At 40.7% G+C, this 24,065-nt stretch overlaps 1 long non-coding RNA gene across 1 annotated transcript in view; it reads left to right on the top strand.

Moving 5' to 3' along the window:
• The window catches only part of LOC149985643 (uncharacterized), a 125,127-nt gene extending 110,178 nt beyond the window's left edge, over positions 1–14,949 (top strand). Inside the window, exon 3 of the long non-coding RNA XR_016497124.1 lies at positions 14,813–14,949. This is a non-coding gene — a long non-coding RNA (uncharacterized LOC149985643). The remainder of the gene's footprint in view (positions 1–14,812) is intronic.
• The last annotated feature ends 9,116 nt before the right edge of the window (positions 14,950–24,065 follow it).

Genomic DNA, 24,065 nt, shown 5'->3' with positions numbered 1-24,065 from the left:
AATACTTATTTAAGAATGCTGTTCATTGACTATAGCTCAGCATTCAAGACCATAGTACCCTACAAACTCATCATTAGCTCGAGAACCTGTGTCTGAACCCCGCCCTGTGCAATTGGGTTCTGGACTTCCTGACGGGCCGCCCCGGGTGGTGAAGGTAGGAAACAACATCTCCACTTCGCTGATCCTCAACACTGGGACCCCACAAGGGTGCGTGCTCAGTCACCTCCTGTACTCCCTGTTCACCTATGACTGTGTGGCCATGCAAGCCTCCAACTCAATCATCAAGTTTGAAGACTACACAACAGTAGTAGGCTTGATTACCATCAACGACGAGACAGCCTACAGGGAGGAGGTGAGGGCTCTGGATTGTGTTGTCAGGAAAATAACCTCTCACTCAAAGTCAACAAAACAAAGGAGATGATCGTGGACTTCAGGAAACAACAGAGGGAGAACACCCCTATCCACATCAATGAGACAGCAGTGGAGAAGGTGGTAAGTTTTAAGTTCCTCAGCGTACATACAGTTGAAGTCGGAAGTTTACAAACACTTAGGTTGGAGTTAAGCATTAGGGGGCGCTATTAACATTTTTGGATGAAAAACGTTCCCGTTTTAAAAAAGATATTTTGTCACGAAAAGATGCTCGACTATGCATATAATTGACAGTTTTGGAAAGAAAACACTCTGACGTTTCCAAAACTGCAAAGATATTGTCTGTGAGTGCAACATAACTGATGTTACAGGCGAAACCCAGATAAAAATCCAACCAGGAAGTGCCGCATTTTTTGAAACCGCCTCATGCCAATGATTCCTTATATGGCTGTGAATGAGCTACGAATGAGCTTACGTTTTCCACGTATTCCCCATGGTGTCTACAGCATTGTGACGTCTTTTTACGCATTTCCATTGAAGAATAGCCGTAATGGACCATATATAGCAAGTGGTCACATGGTGTCTCCCGCAGAAAATCTTGCGTAAAATACTGAGGTAGCCAGTTTTCCAATCGCTTCTTATGAGAAACCAATTGCCTTGACGGATATATTATCGAATATATATGTTAAAAACACCTTGAGGATGGATCCTACACAACGTTTGCCGTGTTTCTGTCGATATTATGGAGCTAATTTTGAAAAAAGTTTGGGGTTGTAGTGGTAGCATTTTCCGGTCGATTTCTCAGCCAAGCATGATGAACAAACGGGAGCTATTTCGCCTACAAAAATAATATTTTTGGAAAAAAAGGGACATTTGCTATCTAACTGGAAGTCTCCTGAGTGAAAGCATCCAAGTTCTTCAAAGGTAAATAATTGAAATTGGTTGCTTTTCTTATTTTCGTGAAAATGTTGCCTGCTGGTAGCAGAGCCTAGCATAGCATTATGCCATGATAAACTTACACAAATGCTTGTCTAGTGTTGGCTGTAACACATATTTTGAAAATCTGAAATGACAGTGTTGTTAACAAAAGGCTAAGCTTGTGTTTGAATATCTTTCATTCATTTAATTTGCGATTTTCATGAATAGGAAAAGTTTCTAGGGGTATTTATGTCCACTGCGTTATGCTAATTCATTTGAGGCTATGATTACGATCCCGGATCGGGGATTGCTAGTTTCAAGAGGTTAAAACTCATTTTTAACCACTCCACAAATGTATTGTTAATTAACAAACTATAGTTTTGGCAAGTCGGTTAGGAAATCTACTTTGTGCGTGACACAAGACATTTTTCCAGCAATTGTTTACAGAACAGATTATTTCACTTATAATTCCCTGTATCACAATTCCAGTGGGTCAGAAGTTTACATATACTAAGTTGACAGTGCCTTTAAACAGCTTGGAAATTCCCGAAAATTATGTCATGGCTTTAGAAGCTTCTGACAGGCTAATTGACATAATTTGAGTCCATTGGATGTGTACTTGCTGATGTATTTCAAGGCCTACCTTCAAACTCCGTGCCTCTTTGGTTGACATCATGGGGAAATCAAAAGAAATCAGCCAAGACCTCAGAACAAAAATTGTAGACCTCCACAAGTCTGGTTTAAATCAATCCCAGAACAACAGCAAAGGACCTTTTGAAGATGCTGGAGGAAACAGGTACAAAACTATCTACAGTATATTCACAGTAAAACAAGTCCAATATCAACATAACCTGAAAAGCCGCTCAGCAGGAAATAAGCCACTGCTCCAAAACCGCCATAAAAAAGACAGACTACAGTTTGCAACTGCAGATGTGGACGAAGATCGTACTTTTTGGAGAAATGTCCTCTGGTCTGATGAAACAAAAATAGAACTGTTTGGCCATAATGACCATCGTTATGTTTGGAGGAAAAAGGGGGAGGCTTGCAAGCCGAAGAACACCATCCCAACAGTGAAGCACGGGGGTGGCAGCATCATTTTGTGGGTGTGCTTTGCTGCAGGAGAGACTGGTGCACATCACAAAATAGATGGCATCATGATGGAGGAAAATTATAAGGATATATTGAAGCAACATCTCAAGACATCAGCCAGGAAGTTCAAGCTTGGTCGAAAATGGGTCTTCCAAATGCACAATGACCCAAAGCATACTTCCAAAGTTGTGGCAAAATAGCTTAACAAAGTCAAGGTGTGTGACCCTGACCTCAATCCTAAAGAAAGGTCCTAAAGAAAGGTCTACAAACCTAACTCAGTTACACCAGCTCTGTCAGGAGGAATGGGCCAAAATTCACCCAACTTATTGTGGGAAGCTTGTGGAAGGCTACCCGAAAAGTTTGACCCAAGTTTTAAACAATTTAAAGGCAATGCTACCAAATACTAATTGAGTGTATTGTGGCGTACAGCGGGTCAGCCACCAGGGGGAGACTCGTCAAGGCCTGGTGACAGATGGAGTATTCATCACGAGGCGATGGCGCCATCTGCTGGACGTGCCAGGTCTCGAAGGGCTCTCCGGCCAGGACTAATTGGTTCTGATTGGGAGCTGGTAAGTAATCAAGGGCTGATTGCTCACCAGCTGTGCAAGGCCCATCAAGCTGTCAGAAGGGCAGCACACAAGGGAGAGCGGGGAAGGAAGGACTCCCGTATAGTTGAGGACGGTTGCAGAGGTATGAGGAGGGAGTTCAGTTTTTGTGACCAACAGGATACAGCAAGACCCGGAGCCCAGAAGACGGTATCCCGGAGAGGGTCTCATGAGGGAGACCTATCTTTTTCTTTTTGATTTGTTATTTAAATAAACACCTTTGAAACGGAGGTAATCATACTCTGTCCATGTCTGATCTGTGTAAATGTCTTGACCAAACCCCCTGGTCTGCCACAGTATGTAAACGTCTGACCCACTGGGAATGTGATGAAATAAATACAAGCTGAAATAAATCATTGTCTCTACTGAGATTTCAAATTCTTAAAATAAAGTGGTGATCCTAACTGACCTAAGACAGGGAATTTTTACTAGGATTAAATGTCAGGAATTGTGAAAAACTGAGTTTAAATGTATTTGGCTAAGGTGTACATAAACTTCCGACTTCAACTGTATCACTGACAAACTGAAATGGTCCACCCAAAGAGACAGTATGGTGAAGGTGGCGCAACACTGCGTCTTCAACCTCAGGAGGCTGAAGAAATGTGGCTTGTCACCTTAAACTCTCAAATTTTTACAGATGCACAATTGAGACCATCCTGTCAGGCTTTATCACCGCCTGGTACGGCAACTGCACCACCCACAACCGCAGGGCTCTCCAGAGGGTGGTGCAGTCTGCACACTGCATCACCTGGGGCAAACTACCTGCCATACAGGACACCTACGTGACCCGATGTCACAGGAAGGCCAAAAAGATAATCAAGGACAAAAACTACCCAAGCCACTGCCTGTTCACGCTGCTGTCTTCCAGAAGGTGAGGTCAGTACAGGTACATCAAAGCTGGGACCAAGAGACTGAAAAACAGCTTCTAACTCAATGCCATTAGACTTTTGAATAGCCATCACTAGCACATACTGTTGCCTACATAGACTTGAAATCATTGGTGACTTTAATAATGTTACATATCTTGCATTAGTCATCTCATATGTATATACTGCATTCTATACTATATACTGTATCTTAGTCTATGCCGCTCTGACATTGCTCATCCATATATTTATTTATTCTTAATTCCATTTGATTTGACATCAAAGCAAAGCCTTTTGCAGATGTATGCCCTTACCCTACCTGTGGTGTTGAGAGAGGCTGGGAGGAGGATGCCTCAACACCCTGGAAATATGTTTGTGGTGCACTCACTCATAGCGCCTTTTAGTGATAAATGAGTGTATCTTCTTGAAGGTCAGCAAATGCTTGTAAATGTAGACCATATATTCATTCTTTGTAACAATTAGATCTTTAATTGCTTTACACTAGTAGTAGCTAGCTCATCTTGATCATGTTATTCCTTCTCTCTTTCTAGAAGCAATCAATTACCAGGCACAAATACAGATTGAGGCCTTTAATCAAACTGAGGACAGATAAATATGTGTGCACTAGACAGGTCAAGGCTTCTTGCATGCATGACTTTGAGAAGAAATGCTGGGTTGTTTGGATGACCCTATTGCTGAGTTGCAGGCTTTGGGTCTATAGCTTGTTTGTTTTCTGTAAAATAAACAGCAAGGTTTGTTTCTTGGTGCTGGGTTATTAACATTGGGCTATGGATATTTGACCCCACCAGTGAGTTAATTCTCCTGCCACCAGCGCGTGAAGTCCACCAGAATGTGAGAAAGTGTCAAGATGTGGCAATTTACAAGTCTTCCTGCGATTTAGTAACAGACTGAAAACGGTTTACGTTATTTTGATAAACTAAAGCTGTGTTGGCTGACTGAAAACCAGGAAAACGGTAAGTAACAAATGTTATGAATTAGGAACTTGATCGTCATTCAGGTTGAAAATGTTGACCTATAATAATTAGGTAGCTAGCTAACATTAGCTTGAGAATTAGCTAACGACTGTTAGCTAGCTTGCCATTTTCTGTCCTAATATCTCTGGCTGTGGTAACATTTAATAGGTAGCTAAAGTTAGCCTCACGACCATGCTCGTGATGCTAGCTTACTGGACTGTTGTCGCGGAATATAGCTAGATGTACTTGTTTGTTGATGTTTGGCAAGTTAACTAGCTAACTATGTCAGCGTCTGTAAAAGGAGCTTGTGTAACCGGTGCTATACTGCACCGCTGTAACTCTGCGTTGTGTGTGGTTGATTGAGACTATAGACGTGGACTTTGGATATCAGGTAGTTTTAATCAAGCAGAACTCACTCTCTGCATCCTGCATCTGCATCCAAAAGGAAATAAAACATTTGTAGAGCACATGTGTTCTGAGAATCGTCGCCTCTTTCTCTCAGTGCATCAAAATGATTTTAGAATAAAAAAATTCATACAGTCTCTCCTTATTATACATAACATATTTTACATAGATAAAACCACATACCTGCATCCAAAAGGAAATAAAACATTTGTAGAGCGCATATGTTCTGAGAATCGTCGCCTCTTTCTACAACAGATGCACAATAGGAGGGACTGGGATCAATCGAGGAGCTAGCCATCGTTCACACATACAATAGCCTGCTAATACCTTAGCTAGCTATTAACCACATGTTGAATTCAGAATGTTGATATCATCCAAAAAAGTACAATTACAAGTGCATCTTAACAATACCATCCACTTATGAGCAACCTCTAAATATACATCATCATTCATGAACAAAACACTGTGTGTATGACTTTGTACTTAAAAGAATCAAACTTTTCTGAAGACAGAAAAAGCGTGCCTACCTCTCAGTTCATCAAAATGATTTGAGCACAAGCACGCAGGGCAAAACGTAAGTACACACTCCCCTTCTCCCAGGATGCAGGCATGCATAATAACAAATCAACACAACATATTAATATATGAACCTGGTGAAATTCACATAGTACTTTAACAACTGTTACACTAGCTAAAGTTATCTAGCTAACTACCTTAGCTAGCTAGTCTGACACTGCTTCTGGAGTGTGTAGTATACTTTTTCACTCGTTAGCTAAGTTAGCTGGCTAGCTAAGTTACCATGGATTTTTCTTATTCTTCATCTGGGTTATTTGGCAGGCCTATCTCACGCTTGTATGGTGATTGATTGAGTTAGCTAGTGTTAGGTAGCGTTACTGTACTGGTTGTCAACAGTTTCTGCCGGAGGAAGATGGAAATTCTTTTAGCTACCTAACATTAATATTGACCATACATTTGATATAGCCAAGTTAGTATAGCTAGCTAGCTATGTTTCTAAAATGTCTTTATTTATGTATTTAAATGTAGAGGTTAAGGCAATGGACTGCTTTTTAAAGGATATGCTGAATGAGTGGAACAGGGCCTCTGAGGATAAGTACAATTAAGAAATTCCTTTTTGAGATTGAGGGACAGAACTTTGGTTTTCATTGACCCTGTGTAAAACAGCATCTACTTCTTCCACATTGTCATCTGGAACATTGATTGAAGAAGTCAACTAAACCATTCCATTGTTTCTGCAACTAATTTAAGTAGGACAATCGCAATATAAAATCTGAAAGACTTAACTTCACCAGAGCTTCTAGGACCATGCAGACACTTTGGGACTAGATGCATTACATGCACAACTACCATAGATAGTCTGGCCTTAATTTTACCATATTGATCATTTGCACAGATATTCTGTCACAGTGACCAACCTGACACACAACAAAAATCACAGGAAGGGAGCAACTCATGGCCATTTTGCTCAAGGGCACAACAGCAGTAGGTTGTATAAAGAGATTGTAGCTGGTAACCCTTTGGCTGCCAGATCCCTTCCTGCTGGCAGCTAGGGGTTCGAACTGATAACCTGCCAGTAATTGGCCTGCCTTTCTAACCTTGAAGCTACTGCCGACCCTATTCATTTATCTCTTTCCTCACTCCCATTTGACCAGTCTTATCAACCCTTCCCTCCTCAAAGTATGTAGGAGGGACTGGGATCAATCGAGGAGCTAGCCATCGTTCACACATACAATAGCCTGCTAATACCTTAGCTAGCTATTAACCACATGTTGAATTCAGAATGTTGATATCATCCAAAAAAGTACAATTACAAGTGCATCTTAACAATACCATCCACTTATGAGCAACCTCTAAATATACATCATCATTCATGAACAAAACACTGTGTGTATGACTTTGTACTTAAAAGAATCAAACTTTTCTGAAGACAGAAAAAGCGTGCCTACCTCTCAGTTCATCAAAATGATTTGAGCACAAGCACGCAGGGCAAAACGTAAGTACACACTCCCCTTCTCCCAGGATGCAGGCATGCATAATAACAAATCAACACAACATATTAATATATGAACCTGGTGAAATTCACATAGTACTTTAACAACTGTTACACTAGCTAAAGTTATCTAGCTAACTACCTTAGCTAGCTAGTCTGACACTGCTTCTGGAGTGTGTAGTATACTTTTTCACTCGTTAGCTAAGTTAGCTGGCTAGCTAAGTTACCATGGATTTTTCTTATTCTTCATCTGGGTTATTTGGCAGGCCTATCTCACGCTTGTATGGTGATTGATTGAGTTAGCTAGTGTTAGGTAGCGTTACTGTACTGGTTGTCAACAGTTTCTGCCGGAGGAAGATGGAAATTCTTTTAGCTACCTAACATTAATATTGACCATACATTTGATATAGCCAAGTTAGTATAGCTAGCTAGCTATGTTTCTAAAATGTCTTTATTTATGTATTTAAATGTAGAGGTTAAGGCAATGGACTGCTTTTTAAAGGATATGCTGAATGAGTGGAACAGGGCCTCTGAGGATAAGTACAATTAAGAAATTCCTTTTTGAGATTGAGGGACAGAACTTTGGTTTTCATTGACCCTGTGTAAAACAGCATCTACTTCTTCCACATTGTCATCTGGAACATTGATTGAAGAAGTCAACTAAACCATTCCATTGTTTCTGCAACTAATTTAAGTAGGACAATCGCAATATAAAATCTGAAAGACTTAACTTCACCAGAGCTTCTAGGACCATGCAGACACTTTGGGACTAGATGCATTACATGCACAACTACCATAGATAGTCTGGCCTTAATTTTACCATATTGATCATTTGCACAGATATTCTGTCACAGTGACCAACCTGACACACAACAAAAATCACAGGAAGGGAGCAACTCATGGCCATTTTGCTCAAGGGCACAACAGCAGTAGGTTGTATAAAGAGATTGTAGCTGGTAACCCTTTGGCTGCCAGATCCCTTCCTGCTGGCAGCTAGGGGTTCGAACTGATAACCTGCCAGTAATTGGCCTGCCTTTCTAACCTTGAAGCTACTGCCGACCCTATTCATTTATCTCTTTCCTCACTCCCATTTGACCAGTCTTATCAACCCTTCCCTCCTCAAAGTATGTAATTTCGAAATTTGGGTTAAACTATCCCTTAAAATAAATCACTTAGCGGTTAAGCCTAGTGGTTATAAGTGTTGGGCAAGTAACAAAGGTCACTGGTTCGAATCCCTGAGCCAGCAAGGTGGATACATCTGCCCTTCTGCCCCAAAAATAATTGTTCTCTGGGCGCCGTGGATGTTATTAAGGCAACCCCCACACCTCTCTGATTAAGGAGGGTTGGATTAAATGTGGAAAACACATTTTGGTTGAATGCATTCAGCTGTGCAGCTGACTAGGTACCCCCTTTCTCTTTTGCAGTGGAGGAGATAGACCAGGAAACGCTCTTGCTTTTGGACGACTCGACTTTAGCCTGAAGTTAAAGAACTTGAAAGACTTACTGTACATTCAGTGAGCATTCTGTAAACGGCACCCTTTTTATACAAGAGGGGAGGTCCTCAGGGGACACACATGACTACATAGGACTGTGGACACACGAAGTGACGCACCAAGCTTGAGCAGTAGCCTCGTGTTGCCAGGTATATGTTGAAAGCTTTGTTGTGTAGTTTGAAAACTGATTGCTAAACGTAATTTATAATTCACTGAATACTTTCTGCTCACAACAGCGTCAGATGTGATAGGGCAGCCCAGATGACCGAGTGGCTGAAGAACAATATCTGGCCGGCAAGCCAAGTTGCGGAGTACATGAAATGTACCTCGATCTAGAGGGCTCAGTGGACCAGACAGAATGGGGCCAAGAGAATTAAGATAGTCGGAGCGTAGCTGCATCTGCTTTATACTCCAGGCATGGTGGGTTAAATTGTTTACAAAAACATTAGACTTGAATTTGATTCTGTTTGCTGTGATTACTAACTAGCCTGGCTGATGCAACCTACATGACTCAGCGTAGGGAGAGCTGTAACCACACTGTTCTGAAAATTAGGCTATTTGTTAACTTCTTGGTGACAGAGGGCAGTATTTTCACGTCCGGATGAAATGCATGCCCAAATTCAACTGCCTGATACTCATCCCCAGAAGATAAGATATGCATGGTATTAGTAGATTTGGATAGAAAACACTCTGAAGTTTCTAAAACTGTTGGAATCATGTCTGTGAGTATAACATAACTTATTTAGCATGCAAAACCCCGAGGACAAACCATTCAGATGTTTTTTTTTTAGGTCACTCTCTTTTCAATGTGTTTTCATTGGGAATCCAGATTTCTAAGGGACCTTCTTGCAGTTCCTATCGCTTCCACTGGATGTCAACAGTCTTTAAAAATTGGTTGAGGTTATTCCTTTGTGTAATGAAGAAGTACGGCCATCTTGAACGAGGGTTACTTGAAGTGTAATGTTAGATAGAGGCGCGTGACCAGAAAGCATGCTTCAGTTTGTTTTCTTCCTGTATTGAACACATATCATCCCGTCTTCAATTTGATTGATTATTTACTTTAAAAAATACCTAAAGTTGTATTACAAAAGTAGTTTGAAATGTTTTGGCAAAGTTTACTGGTAACTTTTGAGATATTTTGTAGTCACGTTGCTCAAGTTGGAACCGGTGTTTTTCTGGATCAAACGCGCCAAATAAATTGACATTTTGGATATATATTGACGGAATTATTTGAACAAAAGGACCATTTGTGATGTTTATGGGACATATTGGAGTGCCAACAAAAGAAGCTCGTCAAAGGTAAGGCATGAACTCTATTTTTATTTCTTCGTTTTGACGCCTGCAGGGTTGAAATATGCTTTCTTTCTTTTGTCTGCGGAGGTGCTATCCTCAGATAATAGCATAGTTTGCTTTCGCCGAAAAGCCTTTTTGAAATCTCACATGTTGGCTGGATTAACAAGAAGTTAAGCTTTATTTTGACATATTGCATATGTATTTTCAAGAATGTTAAATATTTATAATTCTGTAGTTTGAATTTGGCGCCCTGCACTTTCAGTGGATGTTGGTCAGGGGGGATGGTAGCCTCTCTAGGCTAGATGGGATGCTAACTGGTGCCCCCGCACATTGACTTTGTATCGGTACTCCCTATATATAGTCTCGCTATTGTTATTTTACTGCTGCTCTTTAATTACTTACTTTAATCTCTTATTCTTATCCATATTTTTTTGAAACTGCATTGTTGGTTAGGGGATGGTAAGTAAGCATTTCGCTGGAAGGTCTACACCTGTTGTGTTAGGTGCATGTGACTAATACAATTTGATTTGATTTGTAAAGCTTGAATGAAAAGAATGGAATTCCAATATCGGCTATGCATAACTGCACAATCCAAGACATAGGTGTGTAAATGAACCTATAAGCCTCAGCCCCAAATGAATAGAAGATGTTGGCATCAAACAGGGATTGGGTGTACTATAAATGTGTCATGACGTTTTTGCCCTCTTTGGATACAGCGAGCACCACCCCCCTCTCTCTGCACCATCCCCCTCTCTCTATACTCCCTACACCAGGCTCTGTTAGGCAGGTAATAAATTCCTTGAGCAGTTCTCTCCTCATGGCCAGAGTATAAGAGAGAGTGAGTTTTCATAGAGAGAACAAAGGAATTTCTTCCACCTCGCAGAACTTGAGAACTGAACAATATTCATGTTCTGGAGAATGTATAAAAGGTTGGTGAAGTAACCAGCTATGAACTGGTCCGTTTGGTACAATTTTGTGAAACTCATGAGAGGCAATACAGCCACATTACCATAACCCTATTTATACAAGAGTCTCAGTTACGAGGCTTACATCTAATTGTTGTATAAAATGAATGATTAAAGATGAAACTATTTGTGAAATTATGTAATGTGATTTTAAACTGTTTAATGAAGGAAACTCCAATTCCTTTTGGAGTTTAACTAAAACATTGGTCCGCCCCATGAGCACAGACATTGATCTGGCGTCATGGGACAGCCCCTTTCTGCTCTTCCGAATGTAACCCCACCTTGGGAATTTATCTTTAGACCATGCTTCTCTCAATTACGAGAGGGCTAAGGTTTGAGTAGAGACCAAGCTTACCTCAATTACGAGAGGGCTAAGATTTGAGCCCGTTGCAGAATAAGAACAAATCTTTGATACTAATTACTAGTCTGCAGCTATGAATTTGGTATCACTGAACGTGAAGACCGACAACCGCCGAAACATCTATTCTATAACTACATTGCTGAATGTTACTCTGAACTATCCATTCTAACTAAGGGAGGGAGAGAGAGGGCAGACAAACTCTCCAACAGAAACAAACTTTCCAACAGAGATCAGGACGACACACTGAGCTTAAATATATATATTGATTGCAATTATTCCCGAATGAGTGAGCTTTCATGTGCAAAGGATTAGCATTTCAATTGCTATAATTATCAACTTTGTCGTGTCTTTTATCTCAGTCGACCCCCACTTCCCTTTTGTCCACCAAGCTGCCATGCCGGTTTATCCCACTAGGGCGCATTCCCCTATCATTTCCTTGTAACCATATCTACCTGTTTGATTGTGCATTCCTGTGATTATTTAGTTAGTCAATAAATGCTAAAGACAATTGATGTATGGATGACTCATAGTGAAGACTGGGTTCGTACCGATAACCAACAATTTACGATGTTTGGAATGAGACTAACATGAGGTAAAGAATAATTCATCATTAATTAGAAGACTAATTGATCAGATATTAAAATATCTGAAAGTTATATTAGGAGAATTAGAACTTTGTAATCTGAATATTTTCCTTGGTGCTCCGACAACCTAGTTAATTACATCTACCTGATTAGTTATCCCACGCAATTACAGAGAATTGATTTGATAAACTAAAAATAAGTCTGCAGTTTAATGATGCCAAAGACACGACACATGGCTATATAGTATACAAAATAAATTGTGTTTGATGGCATTGTCAGTGTGCCTCCATGCTTTGCACAAGTCCTCATATTCTAAAATCAAATGATTTATGTCTAACAAGTTGGGACCAACACGGTAGAGTACCTGCGCCAGGCAGAGGTGACTAGAACCTACCCATTGGGGACTGCTCACAGGTGTTTATAATCATTAGTGGACAAGCATTGGAGCAAGGTACATTGCTTGTGGCACTGGAGGTGTGCTTCAAGTCCTATTATGTATTTGATATCACCTTTCCTACAGACCACAGTGTATCAGCTGCCAGGAAATAACCCATTGTAGTAAGACTAATGCGAGCATGTATTTTTTCCACTGAACAATAGTGAATAAGTAGCTGCTCTTGTATGTACTGTGAGAAGTGCATTAATAGATCAATGGATGGATGAGCCATGAATCTGAATCTCTGATTCAGTGGGGTTTGGTTAAATGTGTAAGACACATTTCGGTTGAATGCATTCAGTTGTGCAGCTGACTAGGTATCCCCTTTCCCCTTTATATTACAATGCTAATATGGTCTTAAGGCACTATTTATAGCTCTGTTAAATTGACTTTTAGTTTGTTTTAATGAATTTCTGCCTGCTTTTTGGCTACTGTATTGTTTGTGCCTGCTTGCATTTAGTTCAACTAGTGTTGCATGTAAATCTTGATATATTTGTATGATTAATATATATAATGAAATGTTTTGTTCCGCTACACTTTCATTCGATCACAACAATTTATTTGAAAGAGAAATGTTACATTTTGGGAATTGTGAAAAGTCCTTTATGAGTGAAATACAGTTATTATTTCAGTAATGGCAGTCATTAGTCTAGTGACCTTCCAATGTAATATTTTACACTTGTTCTCTGTGTAACAATATTTTGACTCGACCCAAATCTAGACGATTATAGTATGGTAAAACAGCATTGTGTGTGTGTGTGTGTGTGTGTGTGTGTGTGTGTGTGTGTGTGTGTGTGTGTGTGTGTGTGTGTACTGCCGCCTAAGATAGCTGAAGTGTGTCAGTGAATGTGAATCTCTATTGATTAGCTCTGGTACTGTCTGATAGACAGATCTGTGTTAATACCAGTTCAGACAGACTGTGTCACACGCACGCATGCTTTGTTTTTCTTAGATTGCAATCTTAGTGTGTACGTCAAGTTCAGCTGAGGCTTTAGTCTGTTTGGTTTGTAAAATAATATAAGTCATTTCATAAGATATTAAGATTTCAATGAAACATGGTGAAGCCCCAAAAATTGCCCTCGATAGAAGCCTGTGTTTCAGACATAAGGAAGTGGATTGCTGCAAACGTTCTACTTTTAAACAAAACAAAACAGAGATGCTTGTTCTAGGTCCCAAGAAACAAAGAGATATTTTGTTGAATCTGACAATTAATCTTAATGGTTATACAGTCGTCTCAAATAAAACTGAAGGACCTCGGCATTTCTCTGATCTCTCTTTTGACAAACATATCAAGACTGTTTCAAGGACAGCTTTTTTCCATCTACGTAACATTGCACAAATCAGAAACATTATGTCTACAAATGATGCAGAAAAATTAATCCATGCTTTTGTTATTTCTAGGTTAGACTACTGCAATGCTCTACTTTCCGGCTACCCGGATAAAGCACTAAATAAACTTCAGTTAGTGCTAAATACGGCTGCTAGAATCCTGACTAGAACCAAAAAAATTATTCATATTACTCCAGTGCTAGCCTCCCTACACTGGCTTCCTTTCAAGGCAAGGGCTGATTTCAATGTTTTACTGCTAACCTATAAAGCATTACATGGGCTTGCTCCTACCTCTCTATCTGATTTGGTCCTGCCGTACATACCTACACGTACGCTACGGTCACAAGACGCAGGCCTCCTAATTGTCCCTTGAATTTCTAAGCAAACAGCTGGAGGCAGGGCTTTCTCCTATAGAGCTACATTTTTATGGAATGGTCTGCCTACCCATGTGAGAGACGCAAACTCAGTCTCAACCTTTAAGTCTTTACTGAAAACTCATCTCTTCAGTGGGTCATATGATTGAGTGTAGTCTGGCCCAGGAGTGTGAAGGTGAATGGAAAGGCTCTGGAACAACGAACCGCCCTTGCTGTCTCTGCCTGGCCTGTTCACCTCTTTCCACTGGGATTCTCTGCCTCTAACCCTATTACAGGGCCTGAGTCACAGGCTTACTGGTGCTCTTTCATGCCGTCCCTAGGAGGGGTGCGTCACTTGAGTGGGTTGAGTCACTGATGTGATCTTCCTGTCTGGGTTGGCGCACCCCCTTGGGTTGTGCCGTGGCGGAGATCTTTGTGGGCTACAACAGGCCTTGTCTCAGAATGGTAAGTTGGTGGTTGAAGATATCCCTCTAGTGGTGTGGGGGCTGTGCTTTGGCAAAGTGGGTGGGGTTATATCCTTCCTGTTTGGCCCTGTCCGGGGGTATCATCGGATGGGGCCACAGTGTCTCCTGACCCCTCCTGTCTAAGCCTCCAGTATTTATGCTGCAGTAGTTTATGTGTCGGGGGGCTAGGGTCAGTTTGTTATATCTGGAGTACTTCTCATGTCTTATCCGGTGTCCTGTGTGAATTTAAGTATGCTCTCTCTAATTCTCTCTTTCTCTCTTTGTTTCTCTCTCTCGGAGGACCCGAGCCCTAGGACCAAGCCTCAAGACTACCTGGCATGATGACTCCTTGCTGTCCCCAGTCCACCTGGCCGTGGTGCTGCTTCAGTTTCAACTGTTCTGCCTGCGGCTATGGAATCCTGACCTGTTCACCAGACGTGTTACCTGTCCCAGACCTGCTGTTTTCAACTCCCTAGAGACAGCAGGAGTGGTAGAGATACTTTTAATGATTGGCTATGAAAAGCCAACTGACATTTACTCCTGAGGTGCTGACTTGCTGCACCCTCGACAACTACTGTGATTATTATTATTTGACCAGGCTGGTCATTTATGAACATTTGAACATCTTGGCCACGTTCTGTTATAATCTCCACCCGGCACAGACAGAAGAGGACTGGCCACCCCTCATAGCCTGGTTCCTCTCTAGGTTTCTTCCTAGGTTTTGGCCTTTCTAGGGAGTTTTTCCTAGCCACCGTGCTTCTACACCTGCATTGCTTGCTGTTTGGGGTTTTAGACTGGGTTTCTGTACAGCACTTTGAGATATCAGCTGATGTACGAAGGGCTGTATAAATACATTTGATTTGATTATTGTCTTATTATATAACACATACTTAGACAATAGGGCTTTGTCTCAATGTGCTATTTAAAAAGTATATATTCTTGTACATTGTGGACAATTCTCTGATGTGATGTGTATGTTCTGAAATGCAGGCAATACAAATTAATTAATTGAAATTCAACATTGTATCTTGATTGTGTGTAGGATGGGATGGTAGGGAAGGCAAAAATATATAAGCAGAATCGAAATTAGGATTACACTGACAATAACCCAAGGATTACATAAAAAAATTACCCAGCTGCTGGGTCAATACCCCAACACCATGTGCTGGGTGTATGTCACAACCCAGCAATATAGTCTAATTTACCCAGCAGCTGGGTCAAGCCCTTAAACCAATGTGCTGGGTTAGAAGCACAACCCAACCCTGCTCAGTTAAATTAACAATGCTGTGTTTGTCCAATGTTGACCCAGCGCTGGGTTTTCAAAATTAACTAAATTCGGTTATTTTAAACCCAGCATTCTTTTGAGTGTAACAGTAATTGATTCTGTACAAATTATATGAATTGCCATATTAGGCATTACTCAATTTCTTGTTTTTATAGATGCCAAAATAAAAATATATTCAGTAGTTGTTTTCAGTGTCCTATTTTGGGAGGATTGTTTCAGTGCATGCATTCAACAAGCTTTGGACAAAGGACTTCCACTGGGCCGCCATCTCAAGTTCACTCAAAAAGGCAATAGTTCTGAACTGGGTTTTATTTAGTTGTTGTTGTTTTACTCATTGACATTTTGTTAATCTTTTAAACTTACATTGGTTAATCAATTGCACATGTAAATTATTCTGTAGTTGCCCCTTTAAACATGCTAAGATCAGCATCCCCATAGTGTTCACATTTCTCTGATGTATTATGTAGATACAACATTTCAATGTTGTTAACACACAGTAACCAAAAACCTGATCGCTGCAAACTCAGTATGAATTTGAAAATTCTAACCTGCAGCAAACAGTAGAATGTTCACAAGTTTCTCCATTTTTTTTGCCAGAAGTTCACAAGTTGCCGCACATTTACCGCAACAGTTTGCCCAGAAAACTAATTTGCATGTGAAATTATGAGCTGTGGTTGAACTGTTACTCTCGCAGACATCTGACTGAATGACACCGGAGGAGATGGCTGCCATTTTACGGGCTCTTAACCAATTATGCTATTGTGTTTTTTTGCATTATTTGTCATCTATTTTCTACATAATGTTTCTGCCACCATCTCTTATGACCGAAAAGAGCTTCTGGATATTAGGACAGCTATTACTCACATCATACTGGACAAATGTTTTTTTTCTTTAACGAGTCAGACACGAAGGGTTTACTTCAGACACCCGACAAGGCCAACATCCCCGTAATTCACATGAAAAAGAGACGGAGATATCGGGGACGTAGGTTGGGGTGCCTTGTAAGGGTCCGACGGCGAGTGGGTAATCTGCCTCTACCATCAGTCCTATTAGCCAACGTACAATCATTGGATAACAAAATAGACGAGCTACGTATCCTACCAATGGGACATTAAAAACTGTAATATCTTATGTTTCACAGAATCGTGGCTGAACGACGGCATTGATAAAATACAGCTAGCGGGATTTACGCTGCATCGGCAAGATAGAACAGCTACCTCCTGTAAGACAAGAGGTGGCGTACTGTGTATACTTGTAAACAACAGCTGGTGAATGAAATCTAATATTAAGGAAGTCTCGAGGTTTTGCTCGCCTGAGGTAGAGTATCTCATAATAAGCTGTAGACCACACTATTTACCAAGAGAGATTTCATCTATATTTTTCGTAGCTGTCTATTTACCACCACAAACCGATGCTGGCACTAAGTCCTCACTCAATGAGCTGTATAAGACCATAAGCAAACAGGAAAATACTCACTGAGGTGGCGCTCCTAGTTGCCCGGGGACTTTAATGCAGGAAACTTAAATCTGTTTTACCTCATTTCTACTAGCATGTTAAATGTGCAACCAGAGGAGAAAAAACTCTAGACTACCTTTACTCTGACCATAATTCTATCCTCCAGCTTACAAGCAAAAACTAAGCAGGAAGCACCACTGACTCAGTCAATAAAGAAGTGGTCAGATGATGCAGATGCTAAGCTGCAGGACTGTTTTGATAGCACAGACTGGAATATGGTCCGGGATTCTTCCGATGGCATTGAGGGGTACATCACATCAGTCACTGGCTTCATCAATAAGTGCATTGACGATGTCGTCCCCACAGTGACCATACGTACATACCCCAATCAGAAGCCATGGATTACAGGCAACATCCACATTGAGCTAAAAGGTAAGAGGTGCCGCTTTCAAGGAGCTGGACTCTAACCCGGACTCTTATAAGAAATCCCACTATGCCCTCAGATGAACCATCAAACAGGCAAATCGTCAAAACAGGACTAAGATTGAATAGTACTACACTGGCTCCGACTCTCGTTGGATGTGGCAGGGCTTGCAAACTATTACAGACTACAAAGGGAAGCACAGCCGTGAGCTGCCCAGTGACACGAGCCTACCAGATGAGCTAAATTACTTCTATGCTTGCTTCGAGGCAGGTAACGCTGAAGCATGCACGAGAGCATCAGCTGTTCCCGACGACTGTGTGATCACGCTCTCCGTAGCTGATGTGAGTATGACCTTTAAATAGGTCAGCATTCACAAGGTCGCAGGGCCAGACGGCATAGCAGGACATGTACTCCGAGCATGCGCTGACCAACTGGCACGTGTCTTCACTGACATTTTCAACCTGTCTCTGACTAAGTCTGTAATACCAAGATGTTTCAAGCAGACCACCATAGTCCCTGTGCCCAAGAACACTAATGTAACCTGCCTAAATGACTACCGACATGTAGCATTCACGTCTGTAGCCATGGAGTGCTTTGAAAGTCTGGTCATGGCTCACATCAACAGTATTATCCCAGAAACCCTAGACCCACTCCAATTTGCATACCGTCCCAACAGATGATGCAATCTCTATTTCACTCCACACTGCCCTTTCCCACCTGGACAACGGAACACCTATTTGAGAATGCTATTCATTGACTACAGCTCAGCGTTCAACACCATAGTGCCCTCAAAGCTCAACACTAAGCTAAGGACCCTGGGACTAAACACCTCCCTCTGCAACTGGATCCTGGGCCACCCCCAGGTGTTAATGGTAGGTAACAACACATCTGCCACGCTGATCCTCAACACGGGGGCACCTCAGGGGTGCGTGCTCATTCCCCTCCTGTACTCCCTGTTCACCCATGACAGCATGGCCAGATGTGACTCCAACACCATCATTAAGTTTGCCGATGACACAACAGTGGTAGGCCTGATCAACAACGATGCAACAGCCTGTAAGGGAGGAGGTCTGAGACTTGGCCGTGTAGTGCCAAGATAACAACCTCTCCCTTAACGTGATCAAGACAAAGGAGATGATTGTGGACTACAGGAAAATGAGGCTCGAGCATGCCCCCATTCTCATCGACGGGACTGTATTGGAGCAGGTTGAGAGCTTCAAGTTCCTTAGTGTCCACATCACCAACAAACTATCATGGTCCAAACACACCAAGGCAGTCGTGAAGAGGGCACGACAAAGCCTGTTCCCCCTCAGGAGACTGAAAAGATTTGGCATGGGTCCTCAGATCCTCAAAAAGTTGTACATCTGCACTATCAAGATCATCCTGACCGGCTGCATGACTGGCTAGTTTGGCAACTGCTCGGCCTCTGACCGCAAGGCACTACAGAAGGTAGTGCGTACTGCCCAGTACATCACTTCCTGCCATCCAGGACGTCTATACCAGGTGATGTCTGAGGAAGGCCCTAAAAATTGTCAACGACTCAAGCTACTCTAGTCATAGACTGTTCTCTCTGCTACCGCATGGCAAGCGGCAAGTCTAGGTCCAAAAGGCTTCTTAACAGATTCTACCCCCAAGCCATAAGACTCCTGAACAGCTAATTAAATGGCTACCCAGTTTTTTTATTTTGCTCTTACTGTAGAACTCTAGCCTACTCCCGACCGATCACGTTGTATGGTCTAAGACTCGCAGTGCAAACTGGGTTGCTACAGATGCTGGTTCTATACCTGTGATGGTAGGCTTTTGATTTCTCTCCCTCTAAAAACATAAATAAATCATTCTAAATAAAAAACTGGCTTTATTTAGAAATTAGTAGCAATGTCTCACCCCATGTTCAAGAACGGCCTTTTCTCGCTCACTTTACATTATTTGAAAACAAAATAATCTCAAATGTTATTTAAAAAACTATTATTATTATTCATTAATTTAGAATTATATAAAATCCCCTTAGATATTCTCACAGATATATTATTAACGCTGTTTTTCACAAGCGTAGAAGGCTGTGAATTCTGCAAACAACATTTCTTGCAGGACAATATATATTGGTCATATTGGTCATGGCTCTCGAGTGGCGCACAATGTGATTGTCTTGCAGTTCTCCAGCTTTATCGACTGAGATAGCGGTAGGTGCACAAAGTTCAAGGGCAGGAGGCACGGGACGGGCCGCAGAGAAGTGCACAGAACATGTAACTAACCCATGGGGGGACCCCCAACCCGCCCCACTGGGCGCTAATAATGTTGCTGACTCGGGAAATGTTCCCGCTGTTCTTGGTGCCTGTCTGCACATTCTAACTAAAGCAATGTAACTAATAATGGCGTGAAAAATGCCACTTAGATATGAATTCAGAGGGCAGATATTATTACATATTAAAGCATTAGACCTCTCACTAAAGGCGTCAGTCAAAGTTTTACTTAAATCCAAACGGGATTTAACGAAAAATGACATGAAAAGCGCACATTTGTAAATCCCAAACTCTAAAAGTAATTGGAAAGGTAGACACAAATGATTTGTGACTTTGTGGTTACAATAAAGAATGTGAACAGGATGTAAACAATATGGTGTCTTTTTATTTACAGTAGTGATGGACAGTTGGAGGCATTTTGAAAACAGACCTACATGTAGAGATAAAAAAAATCATTTTTAGATATACTGTAGGCCTACCGTAGGTGTTGTAGGTATTTATTTTTATTTCACCTTTATTTTACTGCATAATGGTCTACTTACACCGTTTATGCCCTCATTTGCAATGCAAACCCAGGTGGCAGTGTTTGGGTCATTGTCTGCATTTGGAGAAAAAACAACAACATTTTGCCTAACAGCCAACATTATGTACAATACTATAAATATACATGTAAATAGGCCTAAACATGCCAAAATATTGCTATAATCCTACCTTGAAAGAAACGATGTGGTCCCAGAAACACCTCTCTGTGTGTGCTGGACCCTATCGCTTGATGATTTCTTCCTCAATGAAATCTTGAGCAGTGATACCTGAAAAAGGAGGCAACAGTGATTTATTTAAGCATTATTTTTTAGCATTATTAGGCCTACTTTACAGTATTGTCGCCTACTGTACCTGTTCATTTTCCTGGGCTTTCAGGTTTGGCGAATAGTACTATCTGTGACCAAACTCTTCAAGTCTACCAGTATTTTTTTCAAATTTCTCCAGTAGATTTTCCGTTCCTCCTGAAAGCCCTAATCTGCTTGTTTAAATGAACAGAGATCTTGGTCATGGTGCTACAGTATGTTGTTACAGCATAATCAAAGTGAGGACAATCAGAGATATGCTGTATACTTATGGATTATTGTAAGCAATTTCAGTTTAATCCACCAGAAAAGACAGAACAAATAATGCAACACATATTGTGGTTAAACTCTAATATCCTAATTGATAAAACACATTCTTTAAAAAAAAATCGTATTACTATTATGTATCACATCTGACCGTGATTGGGAGTCCCATAGGGTGGCGCACAATTGGCCCAGAGGTTCTCTCCTTCTAAAAACAGAAATGCATGTTTTGGTCTTTACAAATATTATTTTGGCCTTTATTCAGATTACAATATCTCACTTTCGTTTTTTGAAAACAAAATAATCTCCAAAATATTGTTATATATGTATGTATAATCAACTTGATGGCACAGTCATATAGCCCTGGCACCTACATAAAGCTGAGTGACTCACTCATTCATGGCTTTGAATCAAAATAAATAAGTACCAACATTATTTCTGATAGTCTTTAATAAAGAAATGTTTTGGTTATCCTGACCTGGACACCATGTACAGTATTATAATAGCCCATTACCTCTCTGTATTTTGATACTTTGTGCAAAGCAATTGATCAGCATTAAAAACTTGTGGATGGGGCCTCCCGAGTGGCGCAGCAGTCTAAGACACTGCATCGCAGTGCAAACTGCTTTGCTACAGATGCTTGTTCGATACCCAAGCCGACTGCCACAGGGAGATCCATGAGGCAGCTTTTGGTTTCTCCAGAAATAAATCATTGTAAATAACAAACTGGCTTTATTTACAAATTAGTGAGAATGTCTCACCCCATGTTCAAGAATGGCCTTTTTTTTAGCTCACTCTAGGTTAAATGAAAACTAAATCATCTCCAAAATAAAGCGATTATTATTCATTAATTTAGAATTATATAAAAGCCTCTTAGATATTCTCACAGATCCTATTGAAAAATGGCCATTAGATATTAATTTAGAACATTGCAATCCTCTAAATGTAATTATTGGCAGAGAGCCACATCCTTGCTGTACGTATTACCTCAATTACCTTGACTAACATGTGCCCCCGCACATTGACTCTGTACATGTACCCCCTGTGTATAGCCTCGCTACTGTTATTTTACTGCTGCTCTTTAATTATTTGTTATTTGTATTTTTATTACTTATCTATTTTTTTTTTACCTAACACTTGTTTTTCTTAAAACTGCATTGTTTGATAAGGGCTTGTAAGTAAGCATTTCACTGTAAGGCCTACTGTTGTATTTGGCGCGTGTGACAAAAAATATTTGTTTTGATTTGATATTGATGCAAAACCAGACCTTGAAATACGATGTAGCTTAGAGTGAACCCGCACTGCAATTTACCTTTATATCTACAAGTGATTGAATTCAATGCAACCCAAGCAAACGGATGAACCCCAACATACTTCCAACTGAATCAAACAGATCACCTTCAGATCAGAAGCCATGTTTGGTAACATCTTGACATACATTCATATTAAAAGCTGGATCCATTTCTGATCCAGATGCTCATAAAGGATATATTCTAAATCTCAATTATTCATAACATGATGTATGATCTGACAGGACAGGATACATTAAAAAGCTTAATGAGGTTACCATTTCATGCATTATGACAGAAGTACAGCAAGTTGGATTGTATCACCTAACCTTTTTTGTAACTTAACACTAATAACGACTGCACGTAATCAAATCAATTAACTATTTGCATGAACTTTCAAGTATGTAGTATCCCTCGGTGTATTGACATAAGTTGTCTGTGCACAGGAGGAAGAACATAAATAATAATTAGATAACTTCTGTACATAATATGTCCTTATACTTCAGAAGTTGAAGTTACAGTTCTAAGCCGATATCGTAGGTTTGCGTTTTTCCTGTAGATATTAGATACCATTCTTACTGAGGATCTAAATTATGGAGCTTTTATTGTTACAGTATGTGCCATAACGAGAGACAATATCATTTACACTTCAAAAGCTGGTGGACTCATGGATCATAAGGAATAAATACCATCATGTTTCATGGTGTGTAAATGTCAGAGGGCAGAGAGGAAAGCCAACTGTTCAAAGGAGATTACTCTCCCTACACTAGGGAGCTTGGATGTGGGTGGTGGTTATGTCCAGTCAAGACACAAGGTGGAGGGGTCAAGGCTCCTCTGTAACAGCTTTGACAGCTTGCTCATCCCATGCTCATTCTAATTGGTCCTCTGAGGCTTCAAACCTTTAGTTAAATCTGTAAAATGAGCATATGCACATATTTAGATATACTATAGCCTATATTTAAAAGTGTGCACATTCATTGGACTGCTACGGCTGTTGGAAATACTGTACTGTAATTCAAAGGAGGCTGCAGTGACATTGTATTACAAATTAAAGAGGTACAGAGCATCTTTGTCTATGATATTGGACCACAACCATATAAAATATTGATAGGGGAATTCATTATAAGGATCTGTTCACTATGAAATAGGTAATAACTGTTGCATACTAGTGCAATTAGGTTAAGTGATAATGCCCGAGAAGCTGGTGTTAGGCCCGAGACGGGTTACCAATATTTTAATTAAAAACTTTATTTCGATAAATGTATTCATACTATTTCATTTTTCCACAAGACATAGTCCCGAAACAAATCTAGGGTTGCTACCCAAGCCGACTGGTCGTTCATTCTATCGGTTCAGTTGCCATGGATGCGACCCAGTCGTTCAGTCTTTTTGTTCTGTATCTATGGCCGTCACCCAGTTGTTCGTTCTAAATGTGTCATTGCCATACTGGTTGGCAAAGTTCTTATCCCTTGCTTGCTAGCTAGCCAACTACAGCTAACGTACAGTCACCGTCAAACAGTGCAGCCAGAATAACAGCAAAATAGCTGCAATTGCATTTGTTTAAGCTGTTTTCTATTGACATTTCTTTGTATATATCCATACAAATTATGCCATCTGATTCATGATTTTGGCAGGCTAAGAAAAGCTGCCTGCCTGTCTGTCTCAAAGCTCATCACTAAGCTAAGAACCCTGGGACTAAACACCTCCCTCTGCAACTGGTTCGTGGACTTCTTGACGGGCCACCCCAAGGT

Source organism: Oncorhynchus mykiss, chromosome 1 (assembly GCF_057628025.1).
Source record: "Oncorhynchus mykiss isolate SJ-2025 chromosome 1, ASM5762802v1, whole genome shotgun sequence".
Classification (NCBI taxonomy): Eukaryota; Metazoa; Chordata; class Actinopteri; order Salmoniformes; family Salmonidae; genus Oncorhynchus; species Oncorhynchus mykiss.
This window is presented reverse-complemented; position numbering and strand designations above follow the sequence as displayed.